This window comes from Pleurodeles waltl, chromosome 6 (genome assembly GCF_031143425.1).
Source record: "Pleurodeles waltl isolate 20211129_DDA chromosome 6, aPleWal1.hap1.20221129, whole genome shotgun sequence".
Taxonomy (NCBI): Eukaryota; Metazoa; Chordata; class Amphibia; order Caudata; family Salamandridae; genus Pleurodeles; species Pleurodeles waltl.
Genome location: NC_090445.1, coordinates 1,341,808,620 through 1,341,828,521, shown reverse-complemented (window position 1 = coordinate 1,341,828,521; position 19,902 = coordinate 1,341,808,620).

The following is a 19,902-nucleotide window of genomic DNA, read 5'->3' as shown; positions in this document are numbered from 1 at the left end:
GTTAGAGAACATTGGCTTTGACATCCCTGATGCCATGGCCATTGTTGTTTGAAATGACCCACTGGCCAGGAAATGGAGTACTGACAGGACCTGCACTAAAGGGGGGATTCCTGTGGGATGGCGGATAGCTGACATCAGGTCTGGCTCCAACTGGGCACACAGTTCCTGGATTGTGGCACGATCAAGTCTGTATATGATAATGATGTGTCTGTCATCCATTGTCGACAGGTCCACCAGGGGTCTGTACACCGGAGGATGCCACCATCTCATCACCTGCCCCAGCGGACATGTCCTATGGAGGAGCAGGGTGTGCAGAGGGTCATACACCACATAGGTTTCACATGGCTGTTTAGCACAATCGTGAACTATTCTTTGTGTGTCTTTGTCTGTCCGTATTCATGGCCAAAAGTGCTGTGACGCAGTTAGACCGCCGTGGACATGACCGCCATTTTCTATCTGTTCACTCACTTGATACCTGACCTTCAACAGGAGAGGCCCTACACTGCAGGTGCTGCTGTGACCTGAGCCTGGAGGCGACAATGGCTAAAGTGTCTGGGGAAAGGGCCCCTGCCGTCGCTGCAGAGGAGTTGGAGAAACTGGTGACTGGGGTCCTATCCCAGTACAAGCAACTCTACGGTCCACCAGACAAACAGGTGAGTAAACTGTGTGCATGGTGGATGGAACATGAATGTATCGAGTGTCGTGGATGGAAGAGTCCATGTGAGGACAGTGAGTGTATGTTTTTCTGGCCCAGGGTGGGAGGTTTGTGGACAATGAGTGTGTAGAACTGGATGGGGGAGCAACATCTATTTTTACTTCATTATTCTTCTAGGTCAGCGCTCACCAGAAGAAGGGTATTTTGCGTGCCATCGCCAAGGAAGTCCGGACCATTGGGGTCTACCATAGACGTGGAACCCACTGCCAGAAAAGATGGGAGGACCTGTGCCACTGGAGCAAGAAGACGGCGGAGGCCCAGCTGGGGATGGCCTCCCAACGTGGAAGGGGTGCCCATCGCAGCATGACCTCCCTGATGTACCAGATCCTAGCAGTGGCGTATCGTGAGTTGGATGGGCACTTGAGGGCATCACAACAGCCACAAGGGGGTGAGTACAGTCTTATTCAGCTGACTCAGCGTGCTTGACGAAAAGTCTGGGTGGGGGCGGTGGGCTGTGGGTTCCCCTAGGGCAGGGCAGACGTGCCAAGATACATCCATTGTTAGGCAGGCTCAGTGCCACTCCAACCCCAAAGGTGGTAGTTGCCCTCTACACCTAGTCAGGCTCCTATGGGTTTCAGCTGTGCATTAAATAGGTCTAGGCACAGTTCCCCATGGGCATGTGCTTTTCCCAAGCACTGTTAGCGCATGCGCTAGTGCATAGGTATGCTCCCTGTGTCTTGTGTCCGCCAATGGTAGTGGTGTTGCAGGCATTTACCATGTGTCTCTTCTGCCTTTCCCCCCTTTTTGTTTTGTCAACCTGTCCCTATGTGCATTAGCATCATCTGGCAGAGGAGCATTGGCACCGGAGCAGGAAGGAGCTGCAACCCACATGGCCCTGGATGGTGAATTTGTGGAGTCTGAAGGCACCAGTGGAACGAAGGGCGAGGGGAGCTCCACGATGGGGACAGGAACAGACACCAGCGACAGTGACTCCTCCTCTGATGGGAGCTCCCTTGCGGCTGGGGGAGGCTACCCCGTTTCAGCCTGTAACACCTATTTCCAAAGGGAGAGGGTGGAACACCCTGCTCTCAGAGGAAATGCTTTGTTCTGCCTTCCTGGGAATGGGCTGCCCAGACCCCAGGAGGCAGAACCCTGTCTGTGAGGTGGTAGCAGGTGTAGCTGCAGTGCAAGCCTCAGAGAGCTGGTTTGGCAGTACTGGGGGTCGATGGAGGAGGACCCAGGATGCATGGAATTGGCTCCCCAATACCAGATTTGGAATGGGGGGGGACAATTCCATGATCTTAGAAATGTTACATGGCCATATTGGGAGTTACCATTGTGAAGCTACATATAGGTATTGACCTATGTGTAGTGCATGTGTGTAATGGCATCCCCGCACTCACAAAGTCTGGGAAATGTCCCTGTTCTATGTGGGGCACCTTTGCTAGTCCAAGGGTGCCCTCACACTTAGTAACTTTGCACATAACCTTCAGCAAGTGAAGGTTAGACATATAGGTGACTTATAAGTCACTTAAGTGCACTGAAAATGGCTGTGAAATAGTGTGTGCACTATTTCACGCAGGCTGCAAAGGCAGTCCTGTGTAAGGGTTTGTCTGAGCTCCCTATGGGTGGCAAAATAAATTCTGCAGCCCAATTGCATCTCCTGGAACCCCAATGCCATGGGTACCTAGGTACCATATGCCAGGGACTTATAAGGGGGTCCAGTATGCCAATTGAAATTGGTAAAGGAAGTCACTGTCCTACAGTGACAAATGTAAAAGCAGAGAGAGCATAAGCACTGAGGTTCTGGTTAGCAGAGCCTCAGTGACACAGTTAAGCACTACACAGGCATACACATTAGGCAAAAAACTATGTCTAGCAGGATCTCAGTGAGACAGGGAAAACACACTGACATATAGGTTTTTATCTATGAGCACTGGAGTCCTGGCTAGCAGAATCCCAGTGACACAGTAAAAACACACTGACACACACTCACAAACATGCCAAAAGTGGGGGTAACCATGCTAGAAAGTGGCTACTTTCTCACAGTCTCCAACCCCCGGGAGTGTGTCTGGGGCCTGACCTGGGCAAGGTAGGATTCTGTAAACAACAGAGACTTTTCTTTGTTGTAGGACTACTTCAAAGGCAGAAAAGGGTATAAGAACCCCCCCTGAAAAAACAGATTAATTCTGGAACCAAGAGGAACCTCTGCCCTGGAGAAGAGCTGGAGAAGCTGGAGGAGAAGTACGGCCCCTTTGTCTGTGACTGTGGTTTGCTGGGTTAGCCTTGTATGGCATCTCTGATATCACTGCACCGTTTGAATAACATTATTGATAAGAAAACTGTGCATGGCAAGGGCGCAAATTATAGCTACCTTACAGAGCGAGGTATAGTTATTTGAAAGAACTCTAACTAAAACTGCTGATTTTTTATGGTTTTGTATGAGTAAATTCAACACCTAACTATAATATCTATGTAACCTTTGTTTTTTCTCAGTGAATCTATCTATCTATCTATCTATCTATCTATCTATCTATCTATCTATCTATCTATCTATATATATATATATATATATATATATATATATTCACTGGTAAAACCAAAGGTTACAGGAGCGTTATAGTTAGGTTCTGAATTTATTCATACAAAAATATAAAAATTCAGCAGTTTTAGTTAGAGTTCTTTCAAGTAACTATACCTCGCTCCGTAAGGTAGCTATAATTCGCGCCCTTGCCATGCACAGTTTTCTTATCAATAATGTTATTAAAACGGTGCAGTGATATCAAAGATGCCATACAAGATCTCATCAATGACATCATATGTGGAGTAATTAGCTGTGTATTTCTATGCTGCTGAACTTCTATGGTTTTGGTTGAGTAAATTCTGAACCTAACTATAATGTTCCTGTAACCTTTCGTTTTTTCAGTGAATTTCTATTTTTTTAATGTAAATGTAATTTTACTTACTATGGCGGTCATTCCTACCGCGGCGGGCGGCGGTCGCCGCCCGCCTGACGGGAACCGCCAGAAGACCGTACTGCGGTCAAAAGACCGCGGCGGTCATTCTGTCTTTCCCGCTGGGCTGGCGGGCGACCGCCAAAAGGCCGCCCGCCTGCCCAGCGGGAAAGCACCAGCAACGAGGAAGCCGGCTCCGAATGGAGCCGGCGGAGTTGATGGTGTGCGACGGGTGCAGTTGCACCCGTCGCGATTTTCAGTGTCTGCCAAGCAGACACTGAAAATCAATGTGGGGCCCTGTTAGGGGGCCCCTGCAGTGCCCATGCCAGTGGCATGGCCACTGCAGGGGCCCCCAGGGGCCCCACGACACCCGTTCCCGCCAGCCAGGTTCTGGCGGTGAAAACCGCCAGAACCAGGCTGGCGGGAAGGGGGTCGGAATCCCCATGGTGGCGCTGCTTGCAGCGCCGCCGTGGAGGAATCACAGGGGCAGCGGGAAGCCGGCGGGAAACCGCCGGCTTCCCTTTTCTGGCCGCGGCTTTACCGCCGCGGTCAGAATAGCCCAAGAAGCACCACCAGCCTGTTGGCGGTGCTTCCTCCGTACCCTACCCTGGCGGTCTCGGACCGCCAGGGTAGGAATGACCCCCTATATGTTATTCCAACCCCTTCTGTGCACGGCTGCCATGCCTTGCAGCCAAGCCCTTATAACCACCCAACCCCACGCCATGCATGCCCTTTGGCCGTGTGCAACGCAGGTTGGCCACAGGGCCTGGCTTTGTCAGTGGATGTGTGAGAGTGAGTGGGTCTGAAAGTGTGTGAGTGAGTCTATGAGGGGGTCCGAGAGGGTCCATGTGTATTTGAGTTGATGTGTGAGTGGGCACCTGAGCCTCAGAGTGCATGTTTTAGTGAATTAATTAGTGTATGTGGTTTTTCTTTCAAATTTTTTCATGACGCCAAATTATATTAAACCTATAATTTACCCCTCAAACACACCTATATCTCACCCCTGGGATCAGGGTACCTGCACCCTGACCTCTTATGCCAATTTCAATTTTCACCATCGATCACTGCGCCCTGTGAAATAAAATGGCTGTAGCAACTTTCTAGTCAGGTTGCAGTCAGCCAATTGCAATGCTTCTTTTCGCATGTGTATTCTCTAAAATTCACGATTTTGGTGAAATATTCATGGCCCGAGATATTCAATTTGTTTTCCCCTTAAATATCTCCTAAACTACTGAATGGATTTACACCAAATAGCAGAAAGCATAACCTGCAAAATGACACAAAATTATCCCAAAAAGTGGCCTGGTGCACATGGAAAGTTTCAGGGTGATCCGTCAAGTGGGGGCAAGAAAAAGGAAACTCAAAAAAAGTTGTGTCTGCCATGTTAATTCTCATAGGATCTGTCAACACATTTACAGCCTGAACCGCTGGACGGAATTACATAAAATTTGGCATAAAGGTAGCTTTCGGTTCGCAGATTGTGCTTTTTGGTAATTGGTGTAAATCTGTTCAGTAGTTTTTGAGAAATTCAGGGAAATTCAAATTTACATACCTATGGCCGCAAAGTATTTGCAAACAAAGACGAGCTTGTACAGGGAAATGCACAGCTCTGATTGTCAACACCAGGACAGTGCGCGCTCTACGGGCGACTAGAATGCAAAAAAACAACACTCTCAAGATAATGTAATTTATGCATTATGCTGATATGTTATTGTTTAACCTTTTGCATTGCAGAATTCAATCCTGAAGACTCATTCTTAAGGTGCTTATAAATACTGTTCATTTGCAATGTATTGCTGCAGGCTTTCAGAGTGAGTCAGGGTGTGGTCCCTTTCCAGGGGCTTCTAGAAGCTTTGCCTGCAGCATGCCTGGGTGTGGTTGTGGGCTAGGCCAAGACTCCATAAAAGGGAGCCAGCCCATCTCCACGTGCTCACTATTCAGAGGTCCCGGTGCAGAGTAGCAGCAACTTCCTGAGCTCCTGTTCCGGTGGCCTACTTTGATTTTCCAGGCCTCACCCTTTCACTCGGCTGGGTGATTCTTGATCAGGGCGGTAAGACGGAGGTCGGGCTGGGCCCCGACTCCGTATCAATGACGCTCTAATTCTTGGGCCTAATTCTTATTGCTAAATAATTTGCTCTTGCGTGTGTGAAGTGCGTTTGGACCTTTCATGAGATTTGCATGCTGGCGTTTGAATCGGCAAGACGCGCAATTCTTTTCCTTGTGCTTAATTCATTATATTCATTGTACGCTACCATTTCTTGGCAGATACATGGTGGCCTTCGAATCGGCAAGACGCGCAATTCTTTTCCTTGTGCTTAATTCATGATATTCATTGTACGCTACCATTTCTTGGCAGATACATGGTGGCCTTCGAATCGGCAAGACGTGCAATTCTTTCCTTGAGCTTAATTCATGATATTCATTGTGCGCTACCATTTCGTGGCAGATACATGGTGGCCTTCGAATCGGCAAGACGTGCAATTCTTTTTCTTGTGCTTAATTCATGATATTCATTGTACGCTACCATTTCTTGGCAGATACATGGTGGCCTTCAAATCGGCAAGAAGAGCGATTCTTTCCTTGAGGTTAATTCATGATATTGATTGTGCGCTACCATTTCTTCGCAGTTACATGGTGGCCTTCAGATCGGCAAGATGTGCAATTCATTTTCTGGTGATTTAACTCTTGATGTTCATTGTGTGCTACCATTTCCTTGGCAGTTTTATGGTGGCAATCGAATCGACAAGACGCGCGATTCTTTCCTTGTGTGTACTTCATGATATTCAATGTGCGCTACCATTTCTTTGGCAGTTTTCATGGTGGCATTTGAATCGGCAAGACGCGTGATTCTTTCCTTGTGATTAATTCATGAGATTCATTGTACGCTACCATTCCTTGGCAGTTTTATGGTGGCGTTCTAATCGGCAAGACGCGCAATTCCTTCCTTGTGTTTTAATTCATGTTGTTTATTGTGCGCTACCATTTTTTGCCAGTTATATGGTGGCATTCGAATCGGTAAGACGCGCGATTCTTTCCTCATGCTTAATTAATGTTATTTACTGTGCGATACCATTCTAAGGCATTTACTTGATAGTATTTGAGTTAACAAGTGGCGTGATTTATTCCTTGAATCTACGTTGTGTTATTCATGGTGCACATTCCTTCTATGGTGTTCATTACTTATATAAAAACTTGTAATGTGTGCAATTCACTTGCCAATGTTTTGAGAGAACACAAAAAAGAGCAGAGTTCTAGATGTAATGCTGTGTGTTCCTGAGATGTATTCTTAAAATAGGATTCATAGTATGGTTCAGAAACTACTCAGATTGTTTCCTGATTCTCATGCCAAAGAAAGTATTTGAATCTGAAAGTTTTGATTCTAACCCCTCTTGTTTTCTCCCACAGGTATTCAGTCATCTAAAAGCCTAGTCATTATAAGATTCATTCTTAGGTTGTTCATGTATTCAGAATGACGATGCTTAGAGTCATAGCATAGTACTGATTTCATGAGAGATTATTTTGTTTTCTATGTGTTCTAACGTTTTGCTTCCTACAGGTCTCCTTCCCAGCTGTTCCCTTCCTAATCCCCTTTTCCCCACTTGGACTCTCTTAGACTCTGTGACAAATCTAATCAGAGTATTGGAGCTGTCTTGTGGTGGAAGTGTTGGGAACGTGCACAGACCCTGAGGATCTGGTGACTCTGACACTGATTGGCTGTCAATACTTCAAATCAGGAAAGGTTGGCAGCCCTTTTGGGACTTGGCTTGTGCCAAGTACCAGCAACAAAAGTACAAAAAAATAAAAGGGGACAGAATAGAGCCACCCTGACCCCTTAGCACTGGTGAGGGGGGTCCCAGACCCAAAAGCAAAAAATAATTTAGTTTTTTTGGCGCAAGTTCACGATATTCACAAATTTAGTGCAAATCTTTTTTAAAAGAACAAGCGCAGGCTACCATGCTTGTTTTTTTATAGGCCTCCGGGTGGAGCTGGTCCTGGTGGTCCTCCCAACCCCCCACAGCTCCAGAGACCACCACCTCCCCGGAGCTTTAATTTTTTTATATGCGGGATCAAGTGGCCCCCGCTGCCCAGGGGACTGCCACTCCCCGGGACTTTCCTTTTTATCTATGTGGGGGTCCTGAGGTCCCCCGCTGACCTGGGGACTGCCACCTCCCAAGGGCTTTCCTTTTTATCTCTGCGGGGAGGCTAGGGACCGCCACCTCTTTAGGGCTTTCTTTTATGAATATGTGGGGGCCTGCAGCCCCGCCACTGCCCTGGGGCCCACCAGCTCCCAAAGCCTTTCCTTTTAAAATATGGGATACCCGTGGCTTCCCCACTGCCCTGGGGACGGCCAAGCCCCCAGGGTGCTCATTTATGAATATGCAGGAGGCCCACAGCCCCCCTCCTACTGCCCTTGTTACTGCCACCTCCCCAGGGCTTTCCTTTATGAATATGAAGGGGGCTGAGGCCCCACCATTGCCCTGGGGCCTTCCACTTCCTCCGGGCTCTCATTGCTATATATGCAGAGGGGCCCATTGGCCCCACTGCCCTGGAAGATGCCCCCTCCCCAGGGCTTTCCTTTGTATCTATGTGGAGGAATGAGGACCGCCATCTCTTCAGGGCTTTCCTTTATGAATATGCGGGTGGCCTGCATCTCCCCACTGCCCTGGGGCCCATCGACTCTCCATGGCTTTCCTTTAAATTATGCAGGGGCCGGCAGCCCCTGCTGCCCCATGGACCACCACTCCCTGGGGCAAGTATTGAAAAAAAGAAAGAGGATGACTTTGGGACCCTCAAGCCCTGAGGCTATGTCCTAGTTGCCACTGATGGCCCTGGGGACCACCACACCCGAAGGCCGGCTCCTGCTACATCCCAGGGTGCCCACCCCAAGACATAGCTGTTTGCTGTGGCTTGGCTGAAGCTCTGCAGCTGTAGCCAATCACAGCAAACACTTTGGGTTTTGACAGCGAGACCTGTAAAGCAGCTCCGGTTATCAAAATCCAAAAGCTTTCATCTCTGCCCACTGGGGACAGAGATGAAATGCTTCAGCAAGCACACAGCTGCTGTCAAAGGAGCTCCATGCTTACCGAAGCATTGGCACCGTGAGGGAGCCTATAATGGTCCCCTTGCAGTGCCATATAGCTCGAAAAGGACTTTTTAATAAACAAAAATGGATCAAAAAATTGATAAATCAGTAGGGAGGGACTGTGGGGGAGCCCTTGAGGGCTCGCTTCCTTGTGGTCCCAGAAAGCATATAAAGGGCTAAAGAAAATAATTTAAAAAACATATCTCAGTGTGAAGGTGTAAGGGTTCCAATCAAGGTGGACTTGTTTCCATTGTTTTAAATAATATATTATATTAAAAAATACATTTTTTTATTTTAAAATGGAGACAAGTAACCAATTCTAAGTATATAAGACATCAAAGGCTAAAATACACTATCTCTGTCCCTCTTACTTTCTTTATGTCTCTCTTCAATCAATTCTCCCACTCACACACCCACTCAGACACTTACGCTCCCACTCACAGACCCACTGTGACACTCATGCACCCAATCACAGACCTACTCAGACCTTCATGCACTCACTCATATATCCAGGCAGACCCTCATATACCCACTCAGACCCACTCAGACAGTTACACACCCAATCACACACCCACTCAGACTGTCAGACACCCACTCACAGACCCACTGACACACTGATGCACCCACTCACAGACCCACACACATACTGACACACCCACTAAAAGATTGATGTACACATTCTCACACCCAGACAGACACTATGACAGCCATTCTTACCCCAGAGATTCAGCCTCTCACACCTATTCACACACCCATAGAGGCATCGGGTTGGGTGGTTAGGGGCGCTGGCCGCAGGGACTGGCCATAGGCCAACCCTTGCGGGCAAACCCCACTGTGCACAGGAGAAGGCTGTGCATGGTGCAAGGTTGGGTGCTTGTAAGGGGTTGGCCTCAGGGCCTGGTTGCAGGGCAGGCTCATTCGCCAACTGCCGCTGGGCAGGGCCAAAAGCTGTGCACATCTGTTGTTTGATTCACATATAGCTGTAAAAATTACTATATGTTAAAAATAATATAGAGATTCTATGAAAAAACAAAGGTTACAGGGACGTTATAGTTAGGTTTTGAATTTACTTGTACAAAACCATGGAAATTCAGCAGTTATAGCTAGAGATCTTTCAAGTAACTAAAACTTGTGCCCTAAGTCAGTGGTTCCCAACCTGTGGTCTGGGGACCCCTGGGGGTCCGCAAAGCCTTCAGAGGGAGTCCGCGAAAACCTAGAAAAAAAATAATATTAACAAATATTGACAAATTAGGTCCCCAGCTTCCAATAATGACTCAGGCGGGGGTCCCCAGATTCCACTGATGATTCACTGGGGGGCCCTGGTTTCCATTAATGTTAAAGTGTGGGTCCACAGAAATCAAACGGTTGGGAACCACTGCCCTAAGGTATCTATAACTCACACCTTCGCCATGCACAGCTACTTACTCCTCATGTTATATCATTGATGACATATTCTATTGCATATTGCATCTTTCATATTGTCACTGCAACATTTGCAATAGAATTATTGATAAGACAACTGTGCATGGCAAGGACGCAAATTGTAGTTACCTTAGGGCGTGGGTTTAAGTTACTTGAAAGCACTTTAAATGTTGAATTTACATGGTTTTGTACTAGCAAATTCAGAATCTAACACTATAACTATATATAAATATATATATATATATATATATATATATATATATATATATATATATATAGATATATATATTCGACCCAGAGGAACGGCACCGCATTTAGAAAGGTAGCTATCAATAATGAACCACCAGGGCTGCGAGGTGCCTACTGGATCAAAATAAATAATGCCTGTATTTTAGTACGAGAACGAGAAATTAGAGTTTGGGTTAACCATTTCCTTACTTGCATTGATGATCATCGCACCCTAGCTACACTGCCGTTGGCCTCATTACCCTAGATATCCATGTGGCGCCATGCTTGCATTCTGTGAACATGTATTCACTTCTGAGCAAATAGCAATCCTTCCAAAACGACCTGAGAAACACAATACCCTTTTAGCTGTTCACGTTATAAATGAATATTGAATTAGGTACGCATGAAAGATCCCAAAGAAAGATTTTGCAGCTGAAATTGAAAGGGAGTCAGATTACGCATTTAATCCAGGTAGGATTTACGAAAACATCTTTTATCTGACAATTCTCCAGGCGCCATAATCTATTAAATGTTGTCATAAAGGAGGCTTCGTCAGAAAACTATTTTGGTTCCGACAAAAAGAGCATTCAAGCAGAATGAATGAAGATGTATAAGGAAAGTTCAGCTTTGTTGTCACTTTTATCACTTCAGTTAAGGTGTCTTCGACAGGCCCTTCACTGCTTTTAATGCCAACAGCTTTGTATTGCAGTCAGTTGACAAGACCTTTGTTGCAATCTCCAAAGGTAGACATACACAATTCTCGCAACTCCTTGCTTGGCGACTTGTTCCTTTAAATCGAAGAACATTTTAGCACACTGAGGCCCATATTTATGGAGGATTAGATTCGCCTTAGCACCATTTATTTTGGTGCTAAAACGGTGCTAACCTGACTCCATATTTACATTTTGACGCCTGACCCATCGAGCATCAAGATATTGGCATTCCCACGCTTAACGCGACGCGAACCCCCTAGCACCATATTTACCTCCTGACGCAAAAACAACATTAACTAAGGAAGCGCGCTCAATAAATGGCGCTAAGTCCAATTAGCGTAAAGTTTCAATGCCTGGTCAAACCAGCCGTTAAAAAGAGGCACACGCACCACCACTCAAGGCAAACACAGTGAAGGAGCTTTGGAAACGTCTAGTACATCATGGAAGTGGTACTGCTCCAGCTTGGTACAGGCCTCAGAAATCTGTTTATGATAGCAAATCCCCTGACCACTACCACAACAACCCCAAACACAACCACAGCAGCTACAAAGGCAGCTCAGAAGGAGGGAGAGGAAATTCAGACAGAGCACAACCATCCTTGGAATGAGGGAACAAGATGTGGTCCATATGTACAGACCCAACGGAAGTCCATTGTACACCTGCTGCACCATATTGTGCCGCACATCAAGGCAAGGTTGTAAACTCCCTATTACATTCCACCCATGACAAAACTCCTTGGTGTCCTCTATACAATGGCGTCTGGATCATTCCAGATAACGGGTGCACAAGAGGTTGGTATCTCCCAGCCACCTTTCTCGGTCAACATAGGAACAAATAGGAAATGCAAGTACACACATTCTATCAATGTGAAGTTCATTGTGGACCACTGTGGGCTCTTCAGCAACATCCTTGTGAAATATCCTGGCAGCGTCCATGAATCATACATCTTTTGTCATTGCACCATCAACCATCGGTTCCAGGATGACCGGTATAGCAATGGGCTACTCATAGGTAAGCCATCATACCACTCATTACACACAACACTCCAACCATCTATGAGAAAAAAGACAACATGGGCAGGGCCACAGATATGTACAGTCAACAACACATATGCAACATGACACACTAAACTGCATACATTGCATGTCTCAAACACATACACCCAAATGATCGTAACACACCCACACCCTGACTGGCACACCACATGTGGACAGGTGGAGCCAAGTCCCCTTTGCAAAGCTGCTCACAAAGCACTACAAGTGTCCTCAGGTTGACAACTTAATACAGATCTCACGCACACATTACATCAAAGAAGCGCCCAGGCACGTCAATGGCATAGGCTATGGTAATTTTGAGTAAGTCACTTATAGGCACAGACCCACATAAACCATGGTGTGCAAGCCTCTGGCAAAACCTAAATCAAATGCCATCCAAGTGGTGCCAAAGCCAAATTTATCAGCTGCACATACCTGACATACCTGTAGTGTGCACATACACATGTCTGCTGCATTGTGTTGCACACATATACATTTCCTGCCATTAAAGACCATGGGGCTGACTCATGAGAAATGGGGCAGCACCTACTCCAGTGCCACCTCACATGCACCCCTAGTCCCCCCTAACAACGCCATGTCTGTTGCAAATACCAGAAACGGTCCACCCTGGTGCTGAGTCTGTGAAAAATCACTGATAATTATTGATGTCATAGTAGGACTTGGTCTTTGTTGATTTAACTGCTTCCTTTGACTGCGTAATCCATAGTAAGTTGTGGGCAATCATGGGGAACATGGGCTGGACCTACCGATCATACAATTTCTTAGGGGAGCATATCATTGGTTTAGCGCCAGAGTGCAATATGGACTAAAGGGCGAATGTTCCCAGCCCTTTAGTGTAGAGAGGGGTGTAAGGCAGGGTTGTGTTCTGGCATCTTTCCTCTGTTCCTTTTTCATTAATAGTCTGGGTAATGTAGCCCTTCTATGTGCTGATGATGCCGTTATTATGGTGCAAACTTCCCTTGCACTGCAACAGCTACTAACACGCTTTGTGTCCTATATGGAGGAACTGGGGCTATTAGTTGATGAAAGCAAGACATTTGCTATGAGGTGTGGGAATGTGTTACCGAAACCCCCCACCCTCATGATAAAAGATAATAGAATTGATTATGTTAAGTCCTTTTCTTACCTGGGGATCATGTTCGATTTAAAAGGGACATGGCAGTTAGAACCAGAGGGCTACACTTTCAGAAAATTGTTTCAGTCTTGTGCAACTTTGCTTGCAAGGTTGGTAAGAAACCCCCTAGGGAGATACTAACAGTGTATAAGGCCAAATGTTTGTCGTCAGCCATGTATGGGGCAGGCCTTTGGGAGCATGTAAACCATGACTCCCTGCGGCTGATGGAGAATTCCTTCTGGAAGTATCTTCTTCCTCTCCCCAGAGTCGTCCATCACATGTATGCCTCTCGGAATTAGGGGTCCCGCTCATTTCAAGCATAGTTAAAACTCAACTGATTTTGCTTTGGCACAAGGTATGGACTTCTGAGTACACCAAGCTTAACCAAGAGATTATAGGGGACTGTCTTAGGTCCTGTCATGAAGGACCTAAGCATTTCTTTTGCCGCCCATAAGGAGACCATATAAAGACCTTCACCTTTCATGCACTATTTCACAGCCATTTTCACTGCAGCAGGTCACTTCTAAGTCACCTATATATCAGGTCTTCCAACCCTGAAGGTTGGGTGAAAAGTACCTGTGTGCGAGGGCACCCCTGCACTAGTAGAGGTACCCCTATGTCATCCAGGCCCATTTTCCCAGACTTTGTGAGTGCGGGGACGCCATTTTAAGTGTGCACTGTCCATAGGTCAATACCTATGCACAGCTTCACAATGGTAACTCCAGTGATTCCAGTATTTGTTGCACAATCCCATGCACTCTAGGGGTTCCCCAGTGGACCCCTAGTACTGAATACCAGCCTTCTGAGGTTTCCACTGCAGCCCCAGCTGCTGCCTCCTCACAGACAGGCTTCTGCCCTCCTGGGGCTTAAGCAGCTCAATCCCAGGAAGGCATAACAATGCATTTCCTTTATTAGAGGAGTGTCACACCCTCTACCTTTTGAAATAGGTGTTACAGGCATGGGAGGGGTATCCTCCCAGAGCCTCTGGAAATGCTTTGAAGGTCACAGATGGTGCCCTCCTTGCACAATCCAGTCTACACTGGTTCAGGGACCCCCAGTACCTGCTCTGGAGCGAAACTGGACAAAGGAAAGCGGAGTGACCACTCCCCTGTCCATCACCACCCCAGGGGTGGTGCCCAGAGCTCCTCCAGAATGCCCATGGGTTCTGCCATCTTGTTTTCAGGATGGTCAGGGAACTCTGGGAGCTTCTGAGTGCCCAGAGCCAGCAGATGATGTCAGAGACCCCTCCTGATAGGTGCTTATCTGGTTAGGTGACCAATACCCCTCTCAGGGCTATTTGCAGTCTCTCTTCTGGGTGTTTATTAAGACTCAGATTAAAAGACTCCAGCAGGGATCCTCTGCATCCTTTACTTCATCTTTTACCGACGGATCAACTGTTGATTGCTCCAGGAACTCTGCAAAACTGCAACAAAGAAGCTAAGACAACTTCTGCAACATTGTATCTTCAGCTCCTGCCAGCAACTGCAACATTTTCCAGGTTGTGCATTCTCCGAGGACTGCCTATCTTCAGCCTGCACCAGAAGAACCAAAGGAATCTCCAGTGGCGTGGCGGAGTCTCTACCCTGCTTCAGCAGACACCTCTCTGCAGCAACGACCAGTGGATTGGGTCCCTTCTCCAGATGACAGGTGTTGTTCCAGTGACATGGGTGGTAGACTAAAGTGACTTTGACAGTCCCAAATTCCAGCTCTCCCCCAAGCACCTCGTGTCTTGCAGTTGCTAAGGCTTGTGTGTGACCTTCCAAGAAGTTCTTCATGCACAGCACAGCTTAGACCCCCCCCCAGCACTCCATCCTGCAATGCACAGCTTCCTGAGTGGTTGTCCGGTGGCATGGGAATCCTTTGTGTTGTGTTGCGTGGGCCTCCATTTGCACTTTCTTTGTCCCCATGCTGTGGGACTCCTGTGCATGCTGCCTGGTCTTCTGAGGGCTCTCTGAGTTGCTGAGAGCCTCCTCTGTCTCCCCTTCCTAAGTAGAGTCAACCTGATCCTCCCTGGGCTCGGGCAGCACCATTTTCTGCTAACCGCTACCTTTGCATTTACCAAGGCTTGTTGGCGTAATCCAGCGATGCAAATCAGACTGCGTTCATCCATCTGACATGGGATATCTTCTGCACCAACCATGAATCCGCATCTATCTTCTTTGGTGCACCTTCATCCCAGTTAGCAGAGGCTCCTGTTCTTCCTGGACTCTTCAGTGCTTCTTGGACTTGGTCCCCTTCTTCCACAGGTCTTCAGGTCCAGCAATCCATCATTGGTATCTTGCAGTCTCTTCTAGTTCTTGCATTATCTTCTATCACAACTTCTAGTGTGTTTTAAGAAACTTGCTGTGTTTTACTCCTACTTGCCTGGGCTCTGGGGTGGGGTATTTTACTTACCTTTGTTTTCTTACAATCCCAGCACCCCTTTACACACTACACTTGCCTATGTGGGAAACCACTATTTTAGTATGTGGTTTGTGTTTCCCTTTGGCCTTTTGCAACCTATTTGGATTTTCACTACTTGCACTATTTTCCAATTCTTAACTTACCTGTTTTTGTTCACTAGTGCATATAGTCTGTAATTTACTTACCTCCTAAGGGAGTATAGTCTCCAAAGTATTTTTTGCCTTGTGTCACTAAAATAAAGTACCTTTATTTTTGGCAACACTGAGTACTGTCTTTCATGTGTGTGAGTACTGTGTGACTTCAGTGGTATGGCAAGAGCTTTGCATGTCACTAATAAGGGATAACTGGACCTGGTATAAGGTGTAAGTACCTGTGGTACCCACTACAAACCAAGCCAGCTTCCAACATATGCCTAGTATGCTGTGTATAAATACATCATACAGCACAAACAAATACACACCACTCATTGTCACTCACATGACAGAGCAAGTGCATGATACCAACGATTAGAAATGGGGTCTTTGGTTGGCAGTCAGTTTAACCCCTGTCCAAGCAAGGACCCTCACTCTAGTCATGGTAAAGGAGAATTACCCTCAGTTAACACCTGCTCACCCCCTTGGTAGCTTGGCACGAGCAGGCAGGCTTAACTTCAGAAGCAATGTGTAAAGCATTTGTACCAATACACACAGTAATACAGTGAAAACACTACAAAATGGACACAACACCAGTTTAGTAAAATAGGTAATATTTATCTAAATCGAACAAGACCAACACAACAAAAAGCCAACATACACAAGTCAAAATATGAATTGTGAAAAGAAAAAGAGTCTTAATCCTTAGAAAACAGTGAGAATGCTGTTGTTACACAAAGTACCTGGTTAGCGTAAAAAATAAAGCTGCACAGGAGAGCGTGCATTGGAAAAGGCAGCAATGCGTTGATTCCTTCCTCACAAGGGGGGCCGTGCATCATTTTCTTTTCCAATTGTGTCGGTGATGCACCATTTTTTCTCCCTCCCAAGAGATCAATGCGTCGATTTCCAGATGGGGCACCTCGTATCAGTGCAGAGTCGGGTTGACTTTGATGCCCAGTGATGATGCGTGGAAAAACATGTTGCATGGTGTTAGAAAACCGAGCTGCATGGGGTTTGCGTCATTATCAGCAGCAGCAAGTAGGTGTTGCCTGTTGTTTCTCCAGCCATGATACATCGATCATCCAGCAGTGATGCAGGTGGAACATCGATTTTAGCCGTGAAGCCACTTTGCAGATGGTGTGTTGTAAATCTCCCTGCACGGCATTCCGTGAGTGAATTTTCAGCTTGTGTCTGCCAACTTCAACTTTCAAGAGCCCAGGGACTGCATAGCGCACCACTTGGCAGAGAAAGCATCTCAAGAGAGAGTCCAGGTGCTGGCAGAGTAAGTCGTTGATGGCCGTGAGACCTCAAAAGAGGTGGCAAGCTCAGTTCAAGCCTTTGGAGATTCTTCCCACGAAGAAATGCACAAAAAAGTCCAGTCTTTGTCCACTTTCACAGGAAGAAGCAGAGACTGCAGTATAGCCCAACAAAACACAGTCACAGACAAGGGCAGCACTTCTCCTCAGCTCTTTAGCTCTTCTCCTTGGCAGAGGTTTCTCTTGGTTCCTGAAATGATCTAATTGTCAGGGGTTTTGGGTCCAATACTTATTCCCCTTTCTGCCTTTGAAGTAGGCCTGGAAAGTCTCTGTTGTTCACCAGATCCTGCCTTGCCCAGGCCAGGCCCCATACACATACCAGGGGTTTGGAGATTGCCTTGTGTGAGGGCAGACACAGCCCTTTCAGTTGTGAGTGACCACTTCTCCCTCCCTCCTAGCACAGATGTCTCATCAGGATATGCAGGCTACACCCCAGATCCCTTTGTGTCACCATTTAGAGGAGAGGTGCAAAGAGCCCAAACTATCCCAGACAGGGAATCCACAAACAAGCAGAGTTACAGAATGGTTTAAGCAAGAAAATGCCTACTTTATAAACGTAGCATTTCATACTAACAATCTAAAAAAGAACTTCACTAAAAGATGTATTTTTAAATTGTGAGTTCAGAGACCCTAAACTCCATATTTCTATCTGCTCTCAGAGGGAATCTACACTTTAAAGTTATTTAAAGGCAGTCTCCATGTTAACCTATGATAGAGATAGGCTTTGCAACGGTGAAGCCTGAATTTAGCAATATTTCACTGTTATGACATGTTACACACAACAGTACATGTCCTACCTTTAACATACATTTCACTCTGCCCATGGGGCTACCTAGGGCCTAACTTAGGGGAGTCTTAAGAGAAGGTTTAGGCTTGGCAAGTGGGTACACCTGCCAAGTCAAATTGGCAGTTTACACTGTACACACAGACACTGCAGTGGCAGGTCTGAAACATGGTTACAGGGCTATTAATGTGGGTGGCACAACCAGTGCTGCAGGCACACTAGTAGCATTTAATTTACAGGCCCTGGGTACCTCTAGTGCACCTTACTAGGGACTTACTAGTAAATCAAATATGCCAATCAGGAATAAACCAATCAGCAATACAATGTACACATAGAGCAAATTAACTTTAGCACTGGTTGACAGTGGTAAAGTGCCCAGAGTCCTAAAGCCAACAAAAACAGGTCAGAAAAATTATGAGAAAGGAGGCAAAAATATTGGGGATGACTCATCAAAAAGGGCCAAGACCAACAACTATAAGTAGTGGACCTAAAACCCCTGAAAATTAGATCACTTCTGGAATCAAGAGGAACCCTTGCCTGAGACTGTGCTTTGTTTGGTTATCTTGCATACCCTAATAGGCCATCTGGGCTGAGGGGAGGAGAGGAGTGGTCACTTACACCTGAAAGGGCTGTGCCTGCCTGTAGGAAAGTACCATCTTGTCTGGCATGTTACCCCCATATTTCACTGTATATATGTTGTTTTAGTGTATGTGTCACTTGGACCCTGCCAGCCAGGGCCCCAGTGCTCATAAGTATGCCCTGTATGTGTTCCCTGTGTGATGACTAACTGTCTCACTAAGGCTCTGCTAACCAGAACCTCAGTGGTTATGCTCTCTCTGCGTTCTTAATCGTCACTAACAGGCTAGTGACCAATTTCACCAATTCACATTGGCATACTGGAACACCCTTATAATTCCCTAGTATATGGTACTGAGGTACCCAGGGCATAGGGGTTCGAGGAGATCCCTATGGGCTGCGGCATTTCTTTTGCCACCCATAGGGAGCTCTGACAATTCTTACACAGGCCTGCCACTGTAGCCTGAGTGAAATAACGTCCATGTTATTTCACAGCCATTTACCACTGCACTTCAGTAACTTATAACTCACCTATATGTCTAACCTTCCCCTGGTGAAGGTTGGGTGCTAAGTTACTTAGTGTGTGGGCACCCTGGCACTAGCCAAGGTGCCCCCACATCGTTCAGGGCAAATTCCCCGGACTTTGTGAGTGTGGGGACACCATTTCACGCGTGCACTATACATAGGTCACTACCTATGTGTAGCGTCACAATGGTAACTCCGAACATGGCCATGTAACATGTCTAAGATCAGGGAATTGTCACCCCAATGCCATTCTGGCATTGGGGAGACAATTCCATAATCCCCTGAGTCTCTAGCACAGACCCGGGTACTGCCAAACTGCCTTTCCCAGGGTTTCACTGCAGCTGCTGCTGCCAACCCCTCAGACAGGTTTCTGCCCTCCTGGGGTCCAGCCAGGCTTGGCCCAGGAAGGCAGAACAAAGGATTTCCTCAGAGAGAGGGTGTGTTACACCCTCTCCCTTTGGAAAAAGGTGTCAGGGCTGGGGAGGAGTAGCCTCCCCCAGCCTCTGGAAATGCTTTGATGGGCACATATGGTGCCCATCTCTGCATAAGCCAGTCTACACCAGTTCAGGGATCCCCCAGCCCTGCTCTGGCATGAAACTGGACGAAGGAGAGGGGAGTGACCACTCCCCTGACCTGCACCTCCCAGGTGAGGTGCCCAGAGCTCCTCCAGCATGCCCCAGACCTCTGCAATCTTGGATTCAGAGGTGTGCTGGCACACTGGACTGCTCTGAGTGGCCAGGGCCAGCAGGTGACGTCAGAGACTCCTTCTGATAGGCTCTTACCTGTGTTACTAGCCTATCCTCCTTCCTAGGTAGCCAAACCTCCTTTTCTGGCTATTTAGGGTCTCTGCTTTGGGGAATTCTTCAGATACCGAATGCAAGAGCTCACCAGAGTTCCTCTGCTTCTCCCTCTTCACCTTCTGCCAAAGGATAGACCGCTGACT